The following is a 22240-nucleotide window of genomic DNA, read 5'->3' on the forward strand; positions in this document are numbered from 1 at the left end:
CAGTTTCATCCACCTCATTAGAACTGATTCAAATGTATTCTTTTTAATGGCTGAGTAATACTCCATTGTGTATATGTACCATACCTCTCTTATCCATTCATCTGCTGATGGACATCTAGGTTGCTTCCATGTCCTGGCTATTATAAACAGTGCTGCGATGAACATTGGGGTACACGTGTCTCTTTCCCTTCTGGTTTCCTCAGTGTGTATGCCCAGCAGTGGGATTGCTGGATCATAAGGCAGTTCTATTTCAAATGAGTCAGTTCTTTGCATCAGGTGGCCAAAGTATTGGAGTTTCAGCTTCAGCATCAGTCCTTCCAATGAATATTCAGGACTGATTTCCTTTAGGATGGACTGGTTGGATCTCCCTGTAGTCCAAGGGACTCTCAAGAGTCTTCTCCAACACCACAGTTCAAAAGCATCAATTCTTTGGTGCTCAAGCTTTCTTTACAGTCTAACTCTCACATCCATACATGACTACTGGAAAAACCACAGATTTGACGAGGTGGACCTTTGTTGGCAAAGTAATGTCTCTGGTTTTTAACATGCTGTCTAGATTGGTCACAGCTTTTTTTCCAAAGAGCAAGCTTCTTTTAATTTCAGGCTGTAGTCTAAAATTAAATCACCATCTGCAGTGATTTTGGAGCCCCTAAAAATAAAGTTTCTCACTGTTTCCATTGTTTCCCATGTATTTGCCATGAAGTGATGGGACTGGATGCCATGATCTTAGTTTTCTGAATGCTGAGTTTTAAGCCAGCTTTTTCACTCTCCTCTTTCACCTTCATCAAGCTCTTTCGTTCCTCTTTGCTTTCTGCCATAAGGGTGGTGTCATCTGCGTACCTCTACACATAGTCTTAGGTAAACCTCACTTAAGAGGAACATTTAGACATGAGATTGTATGTGTATCTTTGTTACCAATAGCCACATTTGTAGAGTGCTTTGAGTTCATTAATATATTTCTGACCAGAGGATTCTTGCAAATACTAATGCCCGAGGCCAGAGATTTGTTAATACTGAAACACTCCATTCAATAATGTTCAGGTAACAAAAGATGCATTAAAACGTTTCTGGGTCTGTAAATTGTTAAGTTCTTTTGCATTATTATGATTCATGTGCCTCTCACCACAGGAGCACCTCTCGTGTATTTCCACAAAATCCTCTGCTGCATCTGACACAGCACTTTTTATGCTGTTGGTCTCTTCTGCCATACTGTGAGCTCCTTTGAAACTGTGTCTCTACCCCTCAGTTTTGGAATGTGCATGTGTGCGTGCTAAGTCACTTCAGTCCTGTCCGACTCTTTGAGACCCTATGGACTGCAGCCCACCAGGGTCCTCTGTCCATGGGATTGTCCATGCAAGAATACTGCAGTGGGTTGCCATGCCCTCCCCTTCAGGGGATCTTCCCAACCCAGGGATCGAATCTGTGTCTCTTACATCTGTGTTCGCAGGCAGGGCAGGAAGCCCATTTTAGAATATATAAGGAATCTAGTAACACTGAGGACATATTAAAAGCCAAGACCTATGCTAGACATTTTTCATATATTATGCCATTTAATCATAACAACATCTCTCTGGTGTTTAAATTAGGAACTATAGCTTTTAACCTATGAAGTCTAAGCTCTCCCACCTCGCAGAGTAACTCCCTATTGGTCCCGTAGCACTCCCTGAAGGCTGTTTCATTGAATACAAACATAGTTTGGTATGAAAGTGCTTACATGAAGATGCACCTCCAGAAGGGCCTGCAACTTCTCACACTTGCAAAAATGCTGAACTACTGATTCCAAACTCCTCTGGGGGTGCACACCAGCTCACTGAGCCATCATCATGCCAACACTGTGTGCCCAGTCACTCAGTTGTGTCCAACTCTTTGTGACCCCATGGACTGTAGCCTGCCAGCCTCCTCTGTCCATGGGATTCTCCAGGCAAGAATACTGGAGTGGGCTGCCATTTCCTTCTCCAATGCCAACACTAAGGAGGCCCTAGAAATGGGGTCTCACCCAGGTGGATTAAGAGGAACCCAGGAGTTTGCATGTGTTTGGCACCCAACAGAGTAGAAGGCCAGCTTCCCAATTACCTACAAATGTCAGGTGCTGCTTTTCCCAGTAGGGGAGAAAACAGGCCATACATTTTAAATCTATTCCAATAACAAAGCACTAACAAAATTCTCAAAACAGTGTTGAAAAACCTCCATGTGTTACCTCTAAGGACTTGTCAGGGAATTGTCTTTTTTAACCCAAGTCATCTAAAAATCTAATGCCATTTAAAAAATAATCCTACATAAGGCAACAGGCATGGGTGATTTATATCCTAATAGCTGAACTCTGTGAAAATAGTAAGGTTAAGCAAAAGGCAGGGGGATTAGCAGTCCCATGTATAAGTTACAATTATCAAGCTCCTGAGATTCCCATAAAGTCTTAACAGACTTTGTTTAGAGTTAAGTCAGCCATGACCTCTGATTCTGACCATTTCCCGCATCTGGATTCATCATCATGTAAACCCCTTGATCTAGCTGTGAGGTACAGGGTAAGGCAAGTGAGACAATTAGTCAGTTTCTACGTCCCGGAGATGGATTCAGTCCAACAGACAAGCCACAGGGTCACAGGGTCAGGGTGTGTGGGTTTAAAAAAAAACCACATTTCGGGGGACAAAAATGTTCTCTTAAATGCATTTAGTCCCAATGTTTGCATTACCAGGATGTCCCCTCCACCAAACAGCATAGTAACCCTGAAGTACCCCCTCTCATCTCCTTCCCTCCCTGTCTGGTCTGTAGGCACTGCCTCCCATCAAACTCTGCATCTGGTTTTGGTCCCCAGGTTGTTTGGGCCTAGTTAGCAGAGCTATGCTTCTATTTAACAACAAGAAGAAATAGCCATAGGTTCGCAATAAATGGAGCAAACTAGTAATTGGTGGGAGGGAGAGGGAGACCCACAGGTGTCTATCACGTTGCTCAAAGAAGGCTACAAGTTAGATAACAGGCCACACAATCTTTGGTTTGTGTATTCGTTTGTTTATAAGGTAATTATGAACAAGGTATTAAAACTGCCAATTACTTGAGTGACGAATAAAATTTTCCTTGCAGTTAAAGTGTGCTCGGGCCAAAGCCGGCAATTTCCTGAGCTGCACACCTCCTAAATTGCAGTGTGAAAGTGCTCAGTTATAAATGGAGCCTGTACAGTGCGTCTTTGTCAGCGCTATGTCCCAGTACAAAAATCCCTCACAACTGCCAGGATAATGGGCCCTGTATCACAAAATTTTAACTCTGTTCTAATGGAACTGAATTAAATCCAAATACCAGTTTCATATTAGCTCTCGGATTAACTGGCAAATAACCACCTGATATGTACCAGTTTAAAAAAACAAACAAACTTGTTCTCTACCAAACAAGAAGGGTTTTTAAAAAAGACAACTACATTTAAAAAAATGAGTTTAAAAAATCTTTTTAATCACTTAAAATCCTCAAAATAAATGTATTTCATAACAGAGTGGGGTCACAAATAACCACTTGTAGGAGACAAAGATTCAATTCAACTCTAAGTTTCAATTTTTCTCCAAATATGGATAAATGCCAAAATTAATGAACACATTAAAAGCACTGCAGCTAAATAATATTTTTGGCAGAAGATGTGCAATCTTTTAACAAATAACAAAACTGTGTATCTTTTTCCATTACTTAAGTTAATGCGGAAATGCCATCCTTCCATTGAACAAAAACCTGTACTCTTAGCAATGGAAGGCATCTCAGCCTTGTGCAAATCCATCTTAAGGTCCACGAATATTTTGGTTATTTATGCTTGTTGATAGTACAAGGCGTTCCTTGGTCACATCACTGCTGAGGTCAAGTATAATCAGTCCCTTGTGGACAAATACAGACTTGGGGGCTGGGTCAGTTGGAATGCAGATGGTGGCCTTAGGCTGCTCAGAGGCCATGGGAAAAACAGGAGGCCCAGGTATTTCAGCCTTGGCTTCTCAGGTCCAACAATGATGGTCTCACTCTGTCGCTAACTTCATTTTTCAGCCTACTTTGCCAAATACCTTTAAGCAGAACCAAACCCAACTTACCACTTTTATATGGTGGTATTTGCTCTGAGTGTGCTGATGGCCTGGCAGAGAACAAGAGGGATGTCATCCCTGACCTCACAGCACTGCAATTCTAGTTGGGGGAACAGGCAGGCAAGAGGAAGCAGCCACCACAGGGACACGTGAAGACGAAAGGGCAGACTCCTAAAAAGCGGCGGGAGGGGTGTGGGCACCAGCAAACTTCCCCTGGCAAAGGGGAGGCCAGTACTCTTGCCTGGAAAATCCCATGGATGGAGGAGCCTGGTAGGCTGCAGTCCATGGGGTCCCAGAAAGCAACTTCACTTTCACTTTTCACTTTCATGCATTGGAGAAGGAAATGGCAACCCACTGCAGTATTCTTGCCTGGAGAATCTCAGGGACAGAGGAGCCTAGTGGGCTGCCGTCTATGGGGTCGCACAGAGTCGGACACGACTGAAGCGACTTAGCAGCAGCAGCAGTGCTCTGAGCAGAAGCAAGGGACCTAGAGACTGTCAACAGAGTGAAATAAGTCAGAAGGAGAAAAATAAATATCGTATATTAATGCATGTGGGCGGAATCTAGCAAAATGGTATAGATGATTTTATTTGCAAAACAAAAACAGAGTCACAGACACAGAGAACAAACATGGATACCAAAGGGGAAGGGGAGGTGGAACAAATTGGGAGACTGGGTTGACATATTTACAGTACTATGTATAAAACAGATGACTCATGATAATCTACTGTATAGCACAGGGAACCCTACTCAATGCTCTGTGGTGACCTAAATGGGAAGGAAATCCAAAGGGGAGGGACTATATGTATACGTACAGCTGATTCACTTTGCTGTACAGTAGAAACCAACTCAACACTGCATACTCCAATAAAAATTAATTTAAAATAAAATATAAACAAAGGGAATATTAAAAAAAGGAAGTGAGAGCAAGGCAAAGCGTTTTCCCCTTCAAGAAATGGAAGAAAGCCTTGATGGTGGGAGGTCCTGAGTGGAGACGGGAGAAACAGGAAGCACAAGAGTGAGGAGCTGGGAGGAGACGAGAGTAGGTCAAGTGGGACCCTGTAAACCACGTTAGTCATTTGGCCTTTATCTCAAGATCACTCATGCAGAGGGGCGAGGACAGAGGCCTTCACGTGGTGGCTGACAGCAGCTGACGGACGTGTTGGAGAGGCTACTCTGGCAGCAGTGGGGAGAAAGATGGGCTTGGGGACAGGCAGGAGGAGGTGCAGAGGAGGGATGGGGGGAACAGTGTGGTCTGCCTGGACACCCATTTTGTGAGGGATAGCCCCATTCTTCCTCTGGTTTGCAGGGCTCAGGCTGTGCTTTCTCCTCCACTGACATATGGGCTCAGGTTTCAAGTTCTGCAGCCTCTGGACACTGGGACCCAGTTCCCCTCCACGTGACTCACTGCCCCGTGTGTTGTCTTGTGTATACGAGAGTCCTCAAGGGGTCCCCTTCGAAAGCAGACTAGGGCCCCCTCTTGCTCAGATGTAAGATGCCACTGACCAGAATAGCCCAGTTATGGCATTTCCATGTCTGCAATCCCTAGGAACATGGCAAAATGTGTAATTCTCATGTGTGAGAAATATGTCTGTTTGTTCTCATACTCTGAACCCTGCAAAGAATGTAAAGGTGTGAAAACTGTTAGTCACTCAGTTGTGTCTGATTCTTTTCAGACTCCATGGATTGTAGCCCACCAGGCTCCTCTGTCCATGGGATTTTCCAGGCAAGAATACTGGAGGGGGTTACCATTTCCTTCTCCAGGGGATCTTCCCAACCCAGGGATTGAACCTGTGTCTCCCATGTTGGCAGGCAGATTCTTTAGCACTGAGCCACCTGGGAAGCCCTCATGCAGTCTTAAGTGGACATAAACTGTGTTAGTTTATTTCCAAAGTTGGAGAGCAGAGTCCCAGAGTGGAAGACTCTTCGTGAGGAACCAGAATATCAAGTTTTATCACACTGGAATGCCTGAAACCAATTAATCCTGAAACCAACTAAACTGTAGCTTCTTGGTGAATAAGAGATATCTGTCAATGGTCTCAACTGTCTCCTGCCTGTTAGACAACATAAAGGCAGCTGAAGGTTCTGCAGTTTGTTGTGTAAAGTCATGCAAGTTTGGCTGTTTAGAGAAGGTATGCACATGTGGCATTTTCCTTTTAGAGAGGATATGTGCAGTGAAATTTAATCTGAAACCATTTTTTTTAAACATGCTGCAATGCCCTCTTTTCTTAGAATACATTACTTTGACCACATCCATGAAGTCTAGTTCAGTTATTGCAGCCAACAAATTCCTGAGTCCATGGTCATTCCATACAACCAGGGAACAAGCACATTAACTGTACGAACTGGGACAATCGGCCAGGCCCCAAGGAAATGCTGATTGCTATATATAACTTGTAAGTCACCAGTTTAACACTATTTATAAAGGTATTACAAGTTGTAAAAGAAAACATTACATTTGCAAATACATTAAAGGTCGTTTGTATTTCCAAAAATAACCTCTCTTTTCTCCCCATCCCCACCAAAAAAAAAAAAAAAAGCTTCCTTGAAAACTACCTTGGCTGGAATAACTAACCCCGTTATATTAGGCTTCTTTTAGCAAAGAACCTCTCCTGTGCAGATAAAAATAAACTGTCTCTGCTCATCTTTTTTCTAAAAATATAATTAAGAAGTTTCATTAAAAGAACACATGTTTAGACTGGTCCACTGGGTCCTGTAGCATCAAAGGATAAAGCCAATTGAGGAAGCTTCTGCAAGGAGACAGATTCCTGATGAAGCATTAGTGATCTGTAAGGAGCACAGAATCCATTCTTTCAGCTAAACGCCAGTTCAATAGAAAAATATAATTATCTTTGGGATCAAGAACACGATAAAGATGTCCACAAAGTTTTAATACAGAGATCCTCCAATAATGAGGGCCCGGGTGGCTCCAACAGTAAAGAATCTGCCTGCAATGCAGGAGATCCGGGTTCAGTCCCTGGGTTGGGAAGATCCCCTGGAAGAGGAAATGGCAACCCCACTCCAGTATTCTTGCCTGGAGAATTCCATGGACAGAGGAGCCTGGCAGGCTATAGTTCATGGGGTCACAAGAGTTGGACAAGACTAAGCAACTAACACTTTCACTTTTACAAGATTGAAAAAAGAATATAGGTAAAAGAATATAGGTAGAAAATGCCCTTGTGCCACACACAAAACAATCCTTTTTTTGATCCCCCAAATATACATTCTATTCAGTCCTTTCATGTAAACAAAATTTAAGGACAGGTCCTAGAAGACACCAGGATCCTAAACAAGATACTTACTGAACAATTGAATTTGAAATAACTGAATTATATACGATAAAAATTAACTCTAATAAATTAAAATTTTTTTCCCTACCTCTCTTTTGAGGCAGGGTCTTCCACAGTCATTTTCACAGGTCAGACCACTGCTGTGACTAATCTGTGACTTTAAGTCTTCCCACAAGCTTGTGGTTTACTTGTGATAGAAGAAAATCTCTGATTCATCTTTGGTTCTCAAAACTCAAGAATTAAATAAATGGGTTCATGACCATGAAGTGACCAAATAAATCTTGATTAGTCTTAAAAACTCTAGATCAAGCTTTAGATTGGCCAGTAAGGATGTACCTAAACTGTGGTTCAAGATGCGTATGTACATCAGAAAGCAGTATCATCACTACAGCTTCCAGCCAGAAAAAGTGAACATACACTGGGATTCCACATGTCAGTCAACCCGCCAAAAGTAGGGTCTCTTTGAAGCAGCAGATCATAGCACAGTTCCCCAGCAAGGAGATTCTGATTCTGTTCCCACTTGTGTGTCTTGATCTACCATACGGAGTGAACTGATCTTCTCACTGTCAGTGGGAGGAAATGGAAGGAAAAGTCCTCTTCCAGCTCTAAGGAGTTGTGGACTGGGATGACAAATTCTGCAAATGACCAGATTCACTGCAGAGGCTTCACAGAACCGTCCTATAAAACCGTAGCCTCTTACAGAACCTGGTCTCACTTTGGCAGGGGACTTCTTTCCTGTCAGAGTCCCACTGCCTGGTTGCCCAGTCTTTCTTGGTTTATTCTCATTTTCCTGAAGTATATCCTTCACTAGCTTTCTAAAAAATCAAGTGCAGAGACATGTTCTTTTTTCATACTTGGTAATGTCTTTATTGACAGCTGGCTGTGGACAGAGCTGAGACGAGAAATCCTGTTCCTTAGGATTCTGAAGACTGTTTTACTCTGTCACAACATTCAAGGATGTTAAGTCTGGGGAGCAGAAGAAACACAGCTTCTCAACAGCAGTGTTCTTAAACTGCAGCAGGCATCAGAAGTGGGGCAGAGGCCTGCTGAGGTACTGATTGTTGAGCCCCACACTCAGTGTTTCTGTGTTAGTAGGTCTGAGGGTGACCTGAGAATCTGCATTTCTACCAAGTTCCCAGGTGACACTGATGCTGTGAGGTTCACACTGGGAGGACCACTGCTGATCCTTACAGGTGACCTGCTTTGCATTTTAATTTTCCTCCTCTCAGAGCTTCTCCTTAATCGTGATATTCTAAAATTGCACAGTAAGATTCCCTCAGTATATGTCATTTTAAAATTTTCATTTGCAGGCACTCAGTATGGTCTCTCAAGTTAGAAATGTATGTTCTTTAGCTCTGGGAAATTTTTTTGTCTCTTTGATAATTTCCTCTTTTCTATTTCCATAGATGTCTCTTTGTGAATTCTATAGATTTCCTAGTTCATCCTCTAAGTTTCTTATTTTTTCCTCTCCTGTTTTCCATCTTTTTGTCTTTTGGTTCTTCTTTTAGAGAGTTTTTCAACCTCCTTCCAACATTTCTATTATCTTTTTAAAGTGTCTGTTATACTTACTTTTTAAAAAATAATTTCCATTTCCTCCTCAGTTTCAGTCTGCTATTACATTTAAGAGTCCCGTTCTTCTTTTCTGAAATATTTATTATTATTTACCACACTTTTCTTGTTTAGTGGATATATATGTTCTCTCTTCTTTCTAGAGATACAGGTTGTTTCGAAGTTCCCATCTCCCTCCATTGTCCCTGGTTCCCTGTTCCCATGTATTTCAGACTCTGACTCGACTTATAGGAATTCTATCAATGATTACTATGTATAAAGTAGATAACTAATGAGAACCTACTGCATACCTCAGGGAACTCTACTCAATGTTCTGTGATAACCTAAATGAGAAGGAAATCCATAAAGGGAGGGGATATATATACATATAGCTGATTCACTGTGCTGCGCAGTGGAAACTAACACCACATTGTAAAGCAACTATACTCCAATAAAAATTAATATTAAAAAAAAAAGCCAGTGGTCACTGGCTATCTGCTCATATTTAGTGAAAAGCAGCCCCCAAAAGCTGGCTGAGCAGGGTCTGTTTCACAATGGATCCATACACATCTGTCTGATGGCTCAAGCCATCCAGCCTCAAGGCTGGTGTAATAAGCCTGAAGGCTAGTCTCTAGGAAGGTGAACAGAAACGTAAGCTAAGAGGAGGACTGTCACCCTCATATTCAGACTGGACTTAACTTCCCTGATTGCAGAAGATGCTATCCTCAAGCCTCACCCCTAGCCTCAGCTGGGCCTGTGCCGCATATCCCCAAGAAGTTTTTTCAACTCTCTAGAAAGTCAACTTCCAGTTTTCTGCCTCCATTAAAGGAAGGGCGGTCACTTGGCTTTAAGTTCTGGAGGGGGAATCTGGAGGTCCATTTCACCAATCCCCCATTTTCAGTCCTATCCTGCACCCCTTTCTTGACCAGCTTTGAATTCTTGAAGCATTCACAGAAGCATTTTTGCAGCAAGAAAAGCGTTTATTTTGGGATCCACTCTCACTAAGCCATTTACAATTGGTGTTCTTGCTTGAAAAATTGTTGTGGCATCTTTTGTTTGGACTCTCTCTCCTCCTGTTTGTCTTTATTCCTGTCTGTGTGCTTCCTTTATTTTCATTTTAAGGGGGTTCTTGTTTACAGCAGAGTGAAGCAAAAGTGCTCAGTCCACCAGGCCTTATAGGATGTTTTCAATAGTCATCTGATCATTGAATAAAACCAGCTTTTCTCTTAGATATTCAAATTAGATATTCTAACAAAAATATTAGCCTATGTAATTTTACCTTAAGATGATACTATGAACCAGAAAACATGGCATCATTATTCTGAACGTCAAATTAGTAAAGAGCTATCATACAGAGGATTCATCCTGTATGAACATATCAGGCTAAATGAAAGTCATTTTATTTTTTCTGATACGGTCCACAGACCAATGGACTAGGAAGGAACATCACAGAATGTTTTGGTTTAATAAAGTACTTAACTTGTCCTTGTGAACAAGAGAAAGTACACGTGGTGGTGATGATCCTACAGGCAAGCGAGTTCACACGCTGAGTCTTCAGTCACAGACTGGCACGGACCTTTGGGGAAGATGCTAAGTGGCTGCTGCTAAGTCTGCTGTCCGTGTTTGTATGAATACAGATAGAGATGTGAATAATCAAGTCACACACAGCAGGACTGCAAGTGTCATGATCCCAAGCCCTTCAACAGACTAAAATGATAGTCTAGAAGCAACTAGTGAAATTAAGCTGGGGAAAGGCAGTGTTTCGAATTTTTAATCAAGCATTTATAAAGGCCTACTTGGAGGCAGTTCTTAGGAGAATGACAACAGACTTGGGAATCTTGGCTGACCACAACTCAATATGCGTCAACAATACATCACAGTCCTTAGAAAGCTAATTTAATCTTACACTTCATTATCATCCCATATTCTGGTCAAGAGATATGGTCCACAATATTCTGCATTAGACCACACCTCAGGTATTTTGCTCCGAGCACTGGGTTTTAGTGTCATACGAGAGGATGAGTGTAAGGGGAAGACTTTCAGAGTCTAGATCTGCACTAGCCACTGTAATAGCCACGGGCCACGTGTGGCTCTTCACATAAAATTTAAAATTCCATTCCTCAGTCACACCAGCCACATTTCACACGTGCAGTCTCCATGTGTGCAGCAGGGACACATGCAGGCCACACCATGGTGGACCACACGTTTCCATTATCACAGAAAGTGCTCCTGGACCGCACTGGTCTAGACCCCATGTCATCCAGAAAATGGGAATTAGAACTCGTGCTAGAAGAGAAAGCTTTAAGCAGCCCTGACAAGTTAAGACTTCTAAGTGCTTGAATGTAGAAAATAGACTGGAGTTGTTCTCCCCAGTGCACAGAACTAGGAGAAGAGGCAGAAGCTGTTGAGAGAAAGAGCCCAGCTTAACAAATAAAGATTCCCAACAATTAAAACTATTCCAAATGGAATGGCTCCTCACGCAGGAGTGGGCTTTGGTCCCTGAAAGTGCTGAAGAGGAGGCTGGATAATCTCTCTTCCAGAGATGTCTCCACAGGGAGAAATGTCTCTTCTAATTCAAAGTTACAAGGACTGCATGCAAACACTCAAGACTAACAAGACACGGGTTCTGACGGATTATATAATCTAGCAAAGCATTTCCCTCACCTTTTTACTGATGTTTACATATGGACGGTGATGAAGTGAAAGCAAGATAGATAGATAGGAGGAGAATAAAAGAAAAGAGGGACTTATATGGTGAACTGCCGAATGTCCTGATTCTGTAAACATGCATTTGTCTTTAAAGAGTACTGCCCTCCCTCCCAGGTCAGGACCTTGAGCAGGACATCACGGCCATCAGTGATGAACTACAAAAGCATCTTACTTTTTCTAAAAAAGTTATGCTCATTTTTATTCTAACTCTATATGTTCATTTTGTTATAAAACCATTTAAAATTGCTTACCCACAGTAAACCTGACAGTCCAAGAATGTATACCAGGCTTATCCTGTGCTAGATGGTACTTGCCATGAATATTACCTTCATATTTTACAATGCCTTCAATCTCACTCTAGAGACTACTCTATCAGCTAAAGGTTTCTGGAGAGGGAAGGAGAAGCAAGGCAGTTGCTTGGAAGTGCTAGAAAGGAGGCGCTAATATTTATAACTGCCCTTTTTTTCATGTCTTAAATTTAGTACTTAAGCAACTTGCAGACAGAGAGAGAAAGGGAGGTGCTGGTTAGAGCCCTGTGTCATTGTTCTGGTCTCTCTAACAAACAATGAGAGCCTGAACCTCTTGACTATGGAAGACAGCACAGATTGTGAAAGAAGGAAGAGAAGGAGGAAAAGTAATGAGGCCAGGATACAGACACATGTTCAGTCTTGCCTCCCCAAACATGCAAAGCAACTGGTTGTAACTTTTTGTTTTGTCTGTCTTGGCAGCACAAGCCTCCTTCAGCAGAGAGAGATCTCTGGCAGGAGTTGCATTTGATACTTCAAAGCAGCCAACAAAAGGCTAATGTAAAATTGAGGAAAAGGATGAGAAAATGGTATAGGTTCAGGATAAACACTGGTAATACAGGAGCTCTTGCAGCAAGCTATACTGGAAAATCAAGTTTGAGGGCTAGCAGGTCAATTTTATGGGCTCCTAAACTACCATTGAAGAAAGGTGCCCAATGGGCCACCAAGTCAAGTCTAAGAATGTTGTCACTTTGGAAATAAGTTCTGTTAATAAAAACAATTTTAAGTGTGTGCAGAGAGATAAGAACAAAAAGGTTAACTGACTAGTTTCTTTTGCAATTAACTATATGTTAATTTGGACTGGGAAACTGATTCAGTCATTCATTCAACAAACGTGGACTGTTTACCATATGCCAGGCGCTGAGCTCCACAGCAGAGTAACAACAGGGATGAAGAAAGACAAGATCTCAGCTTTATAAGGTTTCACTCTGATGGGGGAAATGGATATGAAAGAATCACAAATATACAACAGAAAAAAAAAGAGACTGAATATATAACAAGGTAGATACTATAAACAGAGAAGACATAACAATGTGGAAGGTGGACTTAGCAAAAGCTGGGGGAGGGTGAATATTCCAGGTAAAGGGATTTGAGGCAGGAACAAGCTGGGACATTCCTAGAAGTGAGGAATGATTCTAGAGAAGGCTCAGTGGGAAAAGAAGACTCAGGTCACGCAGAGCATTGCTTATCTTGAGAAGGATTTTTGCTCATGACCTAAGAACAATGGGAAATTCCTAAAGGGTTTAAAGAGCCACAACATGATCACATATTTATGTTTCAAACACAACCACTGTAAATCGAAATTCAAAAACCTAGCAAACGTGTATTCTGGGGATCAGTTTATGACTAAAAGTGAGGATAAACGTAAGAGTATTACACATATGGCTCTGTGTACAGTAAGCTCTCTTGTGTGCAAAATATCATATAAACATTTTAAAATCTAATAAAAGATTACAACTTATCATATTAAGATGCTTATGTGTTTGTTTTGTAGGACTTGGGCTTAGGGAGCTCATTGCCATGAAACACAATAATGTCTGGTTTGTTTGTACTGGTGAAGGTGGTGGTCCTTGAATGCAATGTCCTTCACATATGAAGACACTAGTCCTTTTTATTCTCATATGGAGAGCATACATTTGGGGATGAATTTTCCAGTTAAGGTGCAAATTCCTTAGGCTTATCTACACCCACATGTGGGTAAAGATGGGATATAGTTTGTGTCCACTTTATTAGAAGCCTGATTCCCCAGAAATTTAAGTTCTAATTTTGGCTGAAGCTTCTCCGAAATTTCCCTTAATTTATATGATGACCTCGTTTCAAATACTAACTTATACAGATTTTGATTAAACAAACCAAAAAAAACCTGTTTTTACCTTTGAGCTTTTACCTCATGGTTATAAAATTACTTAGCTACACCATCACTTGAAATCATATAAAAATGCTTGTCTTTCCCACATGCAGCTTTGTTTCTGAGCTGTGGGCTATTAAAATATCAATATACTTTAAGAGTTATAAACTGAATGTGATGAATCATTTAAATAAACTCTGTGCCAAGAAACCAGGCAATAGTCTCTTAAGTCTCCCAAACTGATTTTTCATTAATCTGATTTTGGGAATATAACAAGAAATGCACGCTCATGGACAGAATTCCCACTTGATACAGTTCTGGATTCCATACACAGATAACGTCATACTGCATTATTTGACTTCTAGTCATTAGTTCAACTCTACTCCTTTTAGCATACAGAAGTCAAGGCTCACATGATTCCCGCTCCACGTCAATTTCCTTTTGTGGAAAACTAGAAGTGTGGCCCTAGCACACGGCAGGGCTCAGGGGACAGACAGCCCTAAAGGTGGATGGATAATAGGCATTTGGCAAATCATAACTGTTAATCATCAAAGCTTTGTTATTGAGTTGACTATGGCCCTTGACTCTGAATATGAACACTGCTTAATGACTACTTGAAAAACAGTAGAGAAGCGGAATCTGTGCTAAATTGAACTGCAGTGATTTCATTCCCCTGCTTTAAAAAAAAGTCAACTACTCTCCAAACCTGTAAAACACTTGAGCTGATCCCTGTCAAAGTACCCAATCTCCTTTCAGGTCCAGACCTCACTCACCCTTTCACTCCACACATTGAAAGGACAGCCTTCCTCTGCTTCTATCATCCAGGGCATCTCCTCCTTGGAGATGTCTTTATTCTTTATTGTGTCTGCCCATTACATTTATTCAAAGCCCCTGGACAGCAGAAGCCAAGTTTTCCTTTGTTCTCCAGCATTAAGAACACAGAGCTTCCTCAGAAGCTCAGAGGTAAAGAATTCACCTGCTAATGCAGGAGACACAGGTTTTATCCCTGGGTCAGGAAGATCCCCTAGAGAAGGAAATGGCAACCCCCTCCAGTATTCTTGCCTAGAAAATCCCATGGACAGAGGATCCTGGTAGGCTACAGCCCATGGGGTCACAAAGAGTCAGACACGACTGACCCGCTAAGCAACAATGCAGCACATCGGAGTGCTCTGAACCCATCTTACAGTTATGTAAACCTTCAGGCTGGGAATGTTGTTCATTTATTAATTGTAGTTGAGTGGTGGTCTTGGATTAGTCATTAAGTCATGTCCAACTCTTGTGACCCCATTAACTATAGCCTGCTAGGCTTCTCTGTCCATGGGATTTCCCAGGCAAGAATACTAGAGTAGTTGCCATTTCCTCCTCCAGGGGATCTTCCCGATCCAGGGATCAGACCTGGATCTACTGCATTGCAGGAAAATTCTTTACCAACTGAGCCACTAGGGAGGCCCTTATTTGAGTGCTCACTGATTGTTTTTAACCATTTGAAGAGAGCAAAAGTTTTCCTTGACCACTCATCCCAAATGCCAAGCTCTCCCTCCCTCATCTATTGCCTCCAGGATAATGTTTCTAAATTCTTCCTTCCTCCTGTGACTCTCCTGTTTTAGACTCCACGGCGCACGGGCCCCCTCCCTGCTCCCTAGTGCACTCTGACTGTATCAGCAGCAGCTGCGGCTCCTCATGCTGTCCTGAGTCCTTTCATGTACAACCTGACACTTGATCCTTCACCGGAACCACACGAGGCGGACTGGCAGACATCTACACTGCTCCTCCCGATAAAGCAGAGTTCATTAGCTCTGCTTCAGGTCAGGTGGGTCATTAGCGTGAGTCAAAGGAAACCTGGGGGCCCCATTCCTTGCTCAGATCTCTACTTCCGCACAAGGGCCCGAGATCTCTCGTCCACTGAGATGTTTAATCAGAACCTCCTATGTGGCAGAGAATGGACTGGGCTGCTGAGGGAGCAGACATGAGTCCTACCCTGGAGTAAGACGGGTGACAAATGCCAAGGGAGAACCACACAGACTGCACTGGTGGGAGTTTCATATCTGAAGAAAGAAAGGTCATCACCCTTCTCCAAAGTCTACAAGAACAACTGTTCATGCCACACGAATTGCTAAGACTCCCTATTAGCCCGGATTATTGTCTGTAGCATATAAATCTGACCAGACCTCTGAGGGAAGGCGGGACTCTCATACCTTCTTGCATCCCAAAGCATCTCCCATGCAGGAGGACATGTGATGAGACAGTACCACATCTCAGGCAGCATCAGGTTCTGAAGCCTGGGGTGGGGGGGAATCATCTATCATTGATATACCCGTAAATCCTTATCCAAGTGATCCAACCCAATCGAAAAACACCGTATGCTCGTGCATGCGTGTGCCAACTCCCTTTGGTCACATCCAACTCTTTGTGACCTTATGGACTGTAGCCTGTCAGGCTCCCTTGTCCATTTTATTTATTCAAGAATACTGGATTCTCCAGGCAAGAATACTGGAGTAGGTTGCCATGGCCTTCTCCAGGGGATCTTCCTGATCCAGATATTGAACCTGTGTCTCTTACATCTCCTGCATTGGCAGGCAGGTTCTAGCATCACCACCATGTGCTCAGTTGTATTCAACTCTTTGTGACCCCAAGCACTGTAGCCTGCAAGGCTCCTCTGTCCATGGAATTTTCCAGGCAAGAATATTGGAATGGGTTGCCATTTCCTACTCCAGGGGATCATCCTAACCCAGGGACCAAACTCTCTTCTCCTGTGTCTCCTACACTGCAGGTGGATTCTTTACCACTAAGCCATTGGGGAAGCCCTTGAACCCTTGAAACACTAACAAACGTATTTTTATGCAGACATGTATCCTGTCTCTCTCAATAATTCTTGTAGGGCCAGTTTTCCCTGTGGTGTTTGGACAGATCCATTTTGTGTTTTATGGTTTTGTATTCTGAATTTTTAGTTCAGGACCTGATGAAATAGTTCATTCACATACATTTCAGGCCCATTGGGCTAGAAAACACCTCTATTTCTGAAGACCAAAATCAGCCTCCGTGGGCTGAGACAGACAAACTTTGAAAGACAAACAGAAAGGGAGATTTTATCTACTGCACACTTTCATTTCACACATACTCCATGACATGTGATCACCACATAAGATTGGTGAGTTGAATCCTTTGGCTACTTAAATTACTTCTCTTGTAAATTACTTCTCTTGTGTTTTTCTTTCCTTTAATCATTATTATTGTGGTTGTTATCATGTATTTTATTCATTGCCAAGCATGCATAACTGAACACCAGTAAGATACAGGTATGCTTTTTCTCCACTGTAAATTTTTAGCCTTTGCTACGGACTAAGTCTCTAGGAGATTTGTTTGAATAATACTAAGTATAGGAGCTGTTCCACAAATACTCCTTAATTCAATTCACATATTAATTAAACACTGATTGTATGCCATAGGGGATTCCCAGGTGGCACTAGTGGTAAAGAATCTGCTTGCCTATGCAGAAAACATAAGAGAAGCAGATTCCATCCCTAGGTTGGGAAGATCCTCTGGAGGAAGGCATGGGAACCCACTCCAGTGTTCTTGCCTGAAGAATTCCCATGGACAGGAGCCTGGCAGGCTCCAATCCATAGGGTCGCAAAGAGTAGGACACGACTGAAGTGACTGAGCACGCATGCGTGCATGTATGTATGTATGTATGCCATGAAGTGAAGTTGCTCAGTCGTGTCCGACTCTTTGCAACCCCGTGGACTGTAGCCTACCAGGCTTCTCTGTCCATGGGATTCTCCAGGCAAGAAAACTGGAGTGGGTTACTATTTCCTTCTTCAGGGGATCTTCCCAACCCAGGGATCGAATCCAGGTCTCCCACATTAGAGGCAGACGCTTTAACCTCTGAGCCATAAAACCTGCATTAAGTGCTAGGGAAAATGAGTCAAACCCAGAGGTGTCATGATAGAGGAGGAAAATAAGACAAAATCATTTTATGGCTACATCACAGGTGAATATACAAGGCAAGAAGGGACTGGAACAGGACAGGGGAGGCTTAAGGACAGGACCCCTTCCTTCCCCCACATACCACTCAGGACACTTTTCATGGCTCCCTCCCTCACCTGCAGGCTCTGAATCAAGTGTTACCTTCCCAGTGAGCTGCTCCCTTTAATCACATTTAAAACTGTAAACCCTCCTCCTCATCTACCACACACACTCCTTTACATCCTCTCTCCCTGGCACTTAGCATCTTCTGACCACATCTTCCACTTATTTTATTTCCTTCCTTTTTCCCTGAGAAGGTCAGCCCCAAGATGGCACAACTTCTGATTTGTTCAGTATTGAACCTCCATCTTCGAACAGTACCGAGCACAGAGCAGGTCTTGGAAATCTTCAAAAATCAGCCTTCCCGACCACCCTAAAGGGCAGCTGACTCTCTATCCCTCTGCTCTTTCTTTTTCTTCACAGCCATTATCGAAGAACTGAAGTTATCTTTTAAAGTTTGTTTACTAATTTTCTCTCATCCCTCCACTTGGATGGAAGCTTCATGATAAGAGGAAGTTTTTCTGCTTTGTTCACTTGTGTCCCAGGCACACTAAACAGAAGCTGGCACCATTTGTTTCTTCCATAAATTCTGGCTGAATTAATGGTGGCTCGTTTCCACCGAGCACTCAGTCTATGGCAGTCAGGTTTCACTGTATTCTCTCCCCCAGTCTTCACAACAATCCAACGAGGTGGGCACTATTATTTCCCTCATTTTACAGAGTAGGAAGTACGGACTGTACCCTGCCCGAGGTTGCAAACTGGCAAAGAGAAGAGCTGGCAATTAACTGCAAGCCATTCAACTTGCGTTTTGCTTCTAATCACTGTTCTGCTGAACTGATGGCAGCTGCACTGCAGGAGAACGGTGCCACCATCGCTCCAGGGCAGCTGTAGTGGCTTCTTCATCATCTGGCTCCTTTAAGCCCCTCTCCTGGCCATTGCCATTCTCCACACTAGAGTCTGAGTGATATTTTCCAATGGCAAAACTGATCATCTCACTCTTCTTTAAATCTCTTCAATGGCAGTCCATCATCCATAGATCACACATGTTGAGGTCCCACTGGCAAAGTGATCAATATTTATGATAACCTCCCTAGAAGGATGATACTGTCATCTCTGGAAAAATGACAGGTTATGAAGAAAAGGATGGACTTCAGAGAAATGATCCACTTTTGAGATGATAATGAGAAAAGGCTTGTTTGGTCATGATAAGCTGACTCTATCAGTAATTTAGAAAGATTTATGTAATAGCAGAGTCTCAGCAAGGTAGATGTCTTAAAATGGATCTACTTGGGCCCCACCAAAAAGCATTAATCTAGGTACATCTTTGACATTCCTTGACTTAAATCTTTTCAGGTCTTAAGATACCAGGCAAAGCATCTGCATTTTGGACAGTATCATATAAACCATCAGTCAAGATAAGACCCAACTAGCTCTACTGAATGACCAATAAGGCCTCTTTGGTTCAACAGTAATGCTACATAACTTACAGATTCAAATCTGCCCTAACTCAGGCCACAGGTTTCAAAAATGTCCAATGTGCAACTTCCCTGGCAGCCCAGTGGTTAAGACTGCCGCAACGTCCAGTGCAAGGGGCATGGGTTTGATCTCTGATAGGCGAACTAATAAGATCTCACATGTCTGCACCCCTCCAAAATAGAAAAACAAAAATGTCCAGTGCTTGGGCAGCTTATGCCACATGACAAGAAGCCAGAAGAACGATTACATCTGATAAAATCACCTTGCTTATGCCAGGTCAACAGTTTTAGTACAGAATATGCTCATTCCAAAAATTATTCCATTTCTTCCCTTAAAATATACCATCCTGCCATGTGTGGCTAGGAAATGAGGAAAAGTAAACACAAAACACAAACCACATTTTGCTCCTAGCATGTGAGACTTTTGAACTAGTGCTTTGTGGGATTCAGAGGAAAGCAAGCCTATTCAGGCTTCTCACATCCTGAAAGTTCCCTAATATGGTCAGAGATGAGTTTTGCTAGAGGGGAAGCTCAATGCTCATCCACCCATCATCCCAAGATGCTGGCATTCTACCAGGCTTCCTTGACATTATCAGAACTGGTCCCCAACTGAAATAATCTCTGGCCAAGAGGTGACAGTTGACCCAATATTAGCTGCTGGCTCTTGCGGCTGAGAGAAGAGGAGGGTCTTACCAGGCACAGTCTTCCCTGCGTCCAACCTCTCCAGCCAGGAGGAGCCCCCACCACACAGAGCAGCAAGTGTATGAGCACTGACATTAAACCTCAGGCTCAGGGTTCCCTGGTGGTCCAGCGGTTAAGAATCTGCCTGCCAATGCAGGAGACATGGGTTCAATTCCTGGTCAGCGAAGATCCCATGTGCCATAGGGTGACTAAAGCCACGTGCCACAACTACTGAAGTCTGAACACTCTAGAGCTCGAAGCCACCACAAGGAGAAGCCTGAGCACCACAACTAGAGCGTCATCCCTGCTCACTGCAATTAGACAAAGCCCATGTGCAGCAACGAGACCGAGTGAAGCCAAAAAATAAATAAATGAAAATTTAAAAAAATCTTATGCTCAAGACTACAAATGAGTTTTTTTTTTTTTAACACATCTTCAAATTATTTAACTTGCACAAATTACCCAGAAAAATGTTTTCCCTCACAAAATGTTTTTTAAAAATCTCAAGAGAAGTCAAACAGTCTGGGGACCTACCGAAAAAATATGGGATTTAATGGTGGTGCCATAGCAAATTTCTAATCTGAGCCACGTTATATAGTTTAACAATTTTTTTTTTTTTGAAATTTCAGAAACCTATTTAAGTACTGCCTTTCAGCTCTGGTTATTTTTCAAGTGCATCTATATAAACTTAAACAGTCTACCCTACACCAGACAGAAATTAACAGTGCTTTAGAAACAATGACCGTGTATTACAAAATCCGAAAAAAAAGCCTAGAGAAGAAAACAAAACATTTATAGAGAACAGCCAGGAAAGTAAATTTTTCAAGACACTTCATAGGTATTAAAAACAATTTTTACTATGCACATTGAATTAGCAGGCCCATGAGGTAAATTACTCTTTACAGAGTCTATGTAATCTAGGTAGTAAACAGGATCTACCATTTTATTAGAGGAACAAAGCAATCCCTGGTTAGATGCACTACAACAAATTAAGGGAAAAGAAAGTGAGATTATTCAAATTCAGGAAAGATTACTCAGCATTCACTAAGGTGAAAGGCAAACAAAAACATGAAGAAGAGCGCAAATATTGAAGGTTTCTAATTTTCCAGATGTCATTTCAATTTTCTAATTACAAAATTATAGCTTTAAAATGTAAAACCACCAGGTTACTTACTTCTGATAGAACTTTCTAATTTCCTTACAAGTTCTTTCGCTTTCAACTCTATACCATGTGCAAAAGAATACTGTTTTCTCCTCAACCCACCCAGATTCTAAAACCCCACTGCAGACCCTCTCAACCATGAAGCGTGCAACGACCCTCAAGACCCTTTCAACATGCTGACAGGATCTGCCAATACACAGGGCAAGGACAGCGGGGCGAGGAAGTGTCATTCCCTGGGATTTAAATAGGCCCCCCTTGGTCAAATGAGAACAGCGAGATATTAAAGATACAAAAAGCAGTGCTCCATTCAGACTCCAACATTTTAAACAACTGGGAAAGACAAAACAGGTATGAACACTAGCATAAAAATCTTTCTTTAAATTCGGTGTTTATTTGTCAAATACCAACTTTTTCTTTTATTCCTTTCTGTTTCTGATCTTTGGAAAAACCACATCAGTATCAAATGTCACTCAGTTCTTATTCAAACAGAGGAAAGCAGACACAGCGGCTGCACCCGTGACTTAGCTGACCTGGGCTCTCAGTAAAAACAAACCTCTATAAATCACCAGATGTAAGCAATTGGGTAGTGATCACTTTAATTAATTGAACATCAGCTTTCCTGAAATTTACTGTATAATTTCAACCCTCCCAATACCTTTCCCAGATGCAACTAACAATGGTGGTTTTTTTCCCTTAAGTTGTTTAAAGGAGGAAAACATTTTTAACTTCGGGGGCTTAAATGTATTTTTAAATTAATCAAGATGGATGTGGTAGACTACTTCATTTTAGAAATCAAACCATGCTCCTTCAAAATGACTTTAAAGGCTGAAAGTCAAAATTATTCTAAAACATCTCCAATGTGTAAATATAAACACATCATCTGACCTAATAATACAGAAAAATGTAACACAATTTTAATCTTATTTGAAAACTCAGATATGTAAAAGGACATGCAATGATATTTCTAACTTCAATCATCTATTGAATTTTAACCATATTAAGTGAATAGTTTGATGTTTCTCAACTAGATTTCCACTGCAGGTGCCACACTTAAAAGAGGATAGCCCAATGCTTTCTTTTCCACTCCATTTCTCCTCCCCAAATAGCTTATTCTCCATGGAACTATGTAACACTGGATCCATAGATCCC

At 42.0% G+C, this 22240-nt stretch overlaps 1 protein-coding gene across 2 annotated transcripts in view; it reads right to left on the reverse strand.

The window, feature by feature from the left end:
* Positions 1-22240, reverse strand: part of LRIG3 (leucine rich repeats and immunoglobulin like domains 3) — a 51102-nt gene that overhangs the window by 21713 nt on the left and 7149 nt on the right. The gene's annotated exons all lie outside the window — the stretch shown is intronic.

This window comes from Bos mutus, chromosome 5 (genome assembly GCF_027580195.1).
Source record: "Bos mutus isolate GX-2022 chromosome 5, NWIPB_WYAK_1.1, whole genome shotgun sequence".
NCBI lineage: Eukaryota > Metazoa > Chordata > Mammalia > Artiodactyla > Bovidae > Bos > Bos mutus.